The following is a 6,000-nucleotide window of genomic DNA, read 5'->3' as shown; positions in this document are numbered from 1 at the left end:
GCCCCATTTTTTTTATTTAATTTCAAAAAGAAAACCCCACTTTAGGATGTATTTTTTGAAGAAAAAAAAACACGTTTGAAATACGGTTCCGACATGTTGACAAAGTTGTGCCTCAGACTTAAACAAGCATTGGCATAGCCAATAGGCTCGCCTTTGGGACCTTCTAAGTAATAAAAAAAGAAAAAAATGAAGTATAACAATCCACATTTACATTTACTTCGTATTTAGGATGCAGTAAAGGTAAATGTGAAGTCTTACACTTCAGTTTTTTTTATTTACAAGGTCCCAAATGCAAGACCTATTGGCTATGCCAATGCTTGTTTGCTGCTGCTTTTAATCCATGCCTGGAATGTATATTGAAGTAATCAAAGGAAGCTGGAACAGTAGGTTCTTTAAGTTACTTTATTAATTAAGATGTTAAGTTATGATGATAACCCCATCAGGAGCAGCTGTCCTGCTGCTCAGCCCTCACTCAACTGACATTCACAGCACACCAACATTCTAATCATCTAACATTCCACACATCATACATACAAGCTGAGCAGCAGGGAAACACAAGTTACAACATATATGTTTGTTTTTTATTTTTATTGTTACTCTATTTCGTAATATTTTGTTCCTGTCCTTGGACGAGGTTGCGAGAGCGGCGCCGCCCTGCTCCTCACAGCCTTAACGAGGCCTTTAAGTGATTCTGAAAACTACTAATAAAAGCACGTTAATAAAAGGCGGGACGGGAAGATATTTATAGTTCACATTTGCGTCCCATAGGAGAGGGCGGGTCATGGATGGCTCTCCCTTCATCCTCTGCTCCTGCGCAGTGGGTGAAGGCAGGGAAGATGCTTTTGGGGCCAAACAGAACATAAAGGATAGGTGGTTAAAAAGTGAATGAAGGTGTGTCTGTCACCTTGGGGTGCTGAGTGACATCACAGACACAACGAGCCTCGCTCTCCTCTCATCACTACGTGCCCCTCAGTCAGGGCTTTAAGTGGGATTAAAAAACTGGGGGGTCTCTCAAAGGGGCGTGGCAGTGTAATTAGGGGCGTGGCTTTAAAACACTTATGCTAAAAATCTCTGTTTAGCATAGTGTCCTGCCCGACTTGTATTTTGCTGTTGCTGCCATTGCATCCAGGTATGTGATTCAACAAGTAACATCGTACCTACAACAAGTCAGGACTATTGGCTTTGTCAATTGTTATTAGTTGCATAAGATAAATAAGCTGCAACTATGGCTTGCTACATATAATATTGAAAAGGCTTCCAATTAAAGCCCTGGTGACCCTACCTCAATCTTGCTGCTCTTGCGTTTCAGAAAGAGAAGGGAAATCCAGAGAGAAAATGACTCTTTAAAAGGATTTCCCTTCCCCCCACAACCCTCACCTGGCATGACGTCATGCCGTAACTTCTCTGCTAGTGAGAAGTGGGCAGTGTGGGCAGCGCACATCGATGGGCCTGCTCTCTCGTAACGGGTCCCTATCGGGATGTTTTGCGCCCTGGCCCTTATTTCCCGACTGGAGTGACAGCAAACTGCTGTCACTGCAGTTCGGAAAAAAACCGTACCGTCTGTGCCAGGGCTCAAAACAGAGCCCGATAGAGACCCGTTTCGAGGCCCCTTTTAAAAAACTGCCGGTGCTCAGACCCCTGGAGACCCGGCCCACTTAAAGCCCTGCCCTCAGTGACAAACACCCCTGTTATCACTGGTACCCAGGGCTTTAAGTGGGATAAAAAAAACTGGGGAGTCTCACAAGGGGCGTGGCCACTGTAATTAGGCGCGTGGCTTAAAACACATAAGATAAAAATCTGTGCTTGCCATAGTGTCCCTTGCAAATTGTATTTGGCCGTTTCTGTTGTTGCATCCAGATACATGAAGCACCAAGTAACATCATACGTACAACAAGTCAGGACTATTGGCTTTGTCAATGGTTCTTAGTTGCATTAGACAAATAAGCAGCAATCATGGCTTGTAAATGTATGTAATATTGAAAAAGCTTCCACTTACGGCCCTGGTGACACCAGGACAATGCTGCTGCTTCTGAGTTTCAAAAAAGAGGTGGAAATCCAGAGAGAAAATGACTCTCTTTAAAGGATTTCCCTCCCTACAACGCTCGCCAGGCGTGACGTCATGTCTGCTCTAGTGAGAAGTGCACCAGGTCACAACACAGAGCCCGATAGAGACCCGTTCCGAGGCCCTCTCAAAAAAACTGTTGGGGAGACCCGGCCCACTTAAAGCCCTGGTGTTACCGTCTATAAGTGCATGGAAGGGGCCACCACGGGGCCACTGGTCCCCTACTCCCCCCCCACTGCTTGCCATTGAATCCCAGTGTGCCCCACCCCAGCTGTGCTGAAGGATGCGCAGTGTCTGGCCGCTGTCCCTCCGGCAGGACCCGCTCACAGTCGGACAGATGCATACATTATCCATACCACAATCACATCATCACCGCATCACAGCCCCGTCACAATCCTTAACAAGGGAAGGGGAGTGAAAGACTTTCCTTCACCGGTGGTCATGATGTGTCCCACGTCCACCCCTAGGGGGCACTTCACAAGGCTGGGCAGAGCCCTTCCCCACACCGGACAGTCCGGGCAGTACTGTGAGCCCTGCCAAGGAGAGTGTGGCATTACTGTAGGAGAGTAGGGTCTGCAATCCTATGATCACCCCAGATTTTTGCTTTTTGCTTCACTGGTTTACAACTTTCCCTGGCTGTGGGCCTGCTAATCAGACCCACAGCCTAGCTGTTCTCTCTCTAAATTGACACGTGTACCTTAGGTGCATTTACCAATTGGTACTGGGCCACCTTATCAGTCCCTGTACTCAGGGCATAGGTGTACCCAGGGCCTACCATGGGCTGCAGCATGTATTATGCCACCCCTGGCTGGCCATCTAAATCTGACACAACTGGCTGCACGACAGCTGGGGCAAGGTGGTGTAAACACCCTTTGCTTTAGATATAGTATTCCTATATCTAACCCTAAAATGTACACATGTATTCCTATCAGTCACTCCTATGGCAGGCCTTATCAGTCCTGAAGGCAGAGTGCTTGGAACTATGTGAGATGGTGCTCTGGCATGAGCTGAGCCCGTTTGCAGCTTGCGGAACCAAGTCCTAATAGCTGTTCCATGATAACGCGTACCATATACTGTTAAGTGCCTTATAATCCTCGCGGTTATTTGCCAACTTTGGTATCGCTTTATCAAAACATGTCGAGTAAGGTGTCATACGAATTGGAATACTAACCCCTCGCCAATTCTGGCGACGGGGTTAGCATTCCACCCTTCTAGAGGGACACAACATGTATGTAACTGTGAACCCCGGTTAAAGTTAACTCGAGCCTCAGCATCACAAAATGGATGCTGCTACCACAGACACAAGTCTGACCTCCTGCTGCTGGGAGTCCTTCCAGCAAGGAGAGCTTGGACAAAGGGTTTCCTGTCAGGGGCGGTGCTAGCACCATCCCAGACAAGGTTTTGTGTATCCCAGGTAGGCAGGGCTGAGAGGAAGGTGACTGCAAGTGGCAGCCTGGTGCTCACTGTGCATATGCCGGCTTGAACCAGTTCCAGGGGCACACCAGCCCCTGAGCTGGGGAAAGTCCGGACAAGGGAGAGGGGTGTAACCACCCCCCTTCCTGGTCCCACCCATGGGCAGGACCTAGTCGCGTGCCAGCCCCTTTCTTTAGTATAAAGGTGGGAGCCGGCCCCCTTCCCAAATTAGATAATTCTGAATCTTGATGACTTTCCACGAAAGAACTCTTGAACCTTTCTGAAGACTCTCCCGTGTGGCTAAGGAGTAGCCACCCTGCACCAGCGGGCACCATCTAAGCGCGTGCGGTTTGCTGCAAGTCCATCCTCCGGATCAAGACTGCCCAGCTCGACGAGACCCGGATTCCCTGCCATCTCTGACCTCTACCTACATCATCAGCCCAGCTGAGATTCATGGGTGTGACGAGACCCGAGGGACCGGCCATCTTCAAGACCTGCACGACGCTTATCCAGCACGACCGCCGAGGGATCCTCGAGTGAGTGCTTTGGGGTTTGAGAAGCCCTAACCCTAAGCAGCTCCAGCACCGAAGTCCAGCCCCCAAGCATCCACGAGATCTGCGTGGGGCCCTTCTGCTCTTTACTGCTCACCGCGTTGTCCGGCTACTTGCCTGTTGGCTTGTGGCCCTCCTGACGACGAACCTCGACACTTCAATCGCTGGTCTGGTTGCTCCAGACTGGCCCTTGCTCCCCTCCAACAGAGGAGCACCCCGGACCCTCCTGGTCCACTCCAGACGCCATTTTGAGTCCACCGCGTGGGCTTGCATTTGCCAAGGGTCGCTGCCCCAATCCTGGGTCCAGCATCGCCGACAGTAGATATCTTCGTGGGACAGCTCGCACCTCCCTCCATCCTGGTCGCCGACAACGCCTCCTGGTCCGAGAGACTGCAGAGCCCAGCGTCGCCCACTCACCTGGTCGAGGTGACTTCCTCCGGTGCCATCCTGGTGCCCACCTAATCACTGGCTAGTGATTAAGAACTGAGTCCCCTCTGCTTTCAGGTCGTCTCCATCATCGATCCAGGCTTGGATCACTCCGAACATCATCACTGGTCGCCTGCCAGCAACTTCTTCTTTCAGGCTCCATAGACTGTAACGAGGATTCCCGACGTCTTTTGAACCCTATGCAGCCGCAGCCCCTGGGCTAGGTAACTTGAGCATTTCGGTGCTCCAACGTAGGTTCACTATCTAAGTGTCCAGATCCTATTTCGTTTTCAGCCTAACCAGTCGGATTCGTCCGATAACACTAACTTTACGAAATCTAGCATCCATAGACTTTGTCCCGCATCCCGCGTGAGAGTGCACACTCTGCACCCGATCTCCCTAGGCCTCCTGCTCCTAACCTGAAGGTTTGGTAGTGTAGTCCTAGCGATCCTGAAGCCTCTGGATCTTGTTACTTACCTGCTAGTATTTCGCATTCCACTTTTGTAGTATATGGTTTTTCGTTCCCCTCGGGCATTTGTGTAAATTGTGCAACTTAAAGTATTTTCTTAAGAGTTTTGTTATGTGCTTAGCTCCCTGACTCATAAAGAGTTCAGGGTAGACTTGTTATAAATAAATATCTATCTATTTTCATAACAACTTGTGTGGTGTCCTTTCACTTGGTGTTCAAGGGGTATATGTGATGGTATAACAGCTGGCTTAACACACCCTCTAGAGTTTAGCCTAAAGACTGCTCTTGTCCATGCTACTAGGATAGCTGGTCTATAAGGTTGACTTACAACCAATCATCAATAAGGGTCGTTTGGTATAATACAAAGTGATCACTAGAATAGTGAGCACTATATATCAGGCCAACTGCTCACAATTACCACACCCAGCATTACCGCCCTGCCACACGGGTGAACCTGCGGAGACACATGGGCCCTGGAAAAGCAGCAAACAGCAGGACACCCAGTGGAAACAGATCTAGGCAGGTTAGTAGCCATGGTGAGATGCAGCATCGTCATGGTGGGATAAAGCATCATAATGGTGATATAGAGCATCGTCAAGGTGAGACAGGGCATCGTCAAGGTGAGACAGAGCATCATCAAGGTGAGACAGAGCATCGTCAAGGTGAGACAAAGCAACGTCAAGGTGAGACAAAGCATCGTGAAGGTGAGACAAAGCATCGTCAAGGTGAGACAAAGCATCGTCAAGCTGAGACAAAGCATCGTCAAGGTGAGACAGAGAATTGTCACGGTGATATAGAGCATCGTCAAGGTGAGACAGAGCATTGTCAAGGTGAGACAAAGCATCGTCAAGGTGGGACAAAGCATCGTCAAGGTGAGACAAAGCATCGTCAAGGTGAGACAGAGCATCATCAAGGTGAGACAGAGCATCGTCAAGGTGAGATAGAGCATCGTCACGTGAGAAAGAGCATCGTCAAGGTGAGACAGAGCATCGTCAAGGTGAGACAGATCATCATCAAGGTGAGACAGAGCATCGTCACGGTGAGACAGAGCATCGTCAAGGTGAGACAGAGCATCGTCA

Source organism: Lissotriton vulgaris, chromosome 4_1, assembly GCF_964263255.1.
Source record: "Lissotriton vulgaris chromosome 4_1, aLisVul1.2, whole genome shotgun sequence".
NCBI lineage: Eukaryota > Metazoa > Chordata > Amphibia > Caudata > Salamandridae > Lissotriton > Lissotriton vulgaris.
This window is presented reverse-complemented; position numbering follows the sequence as displayed.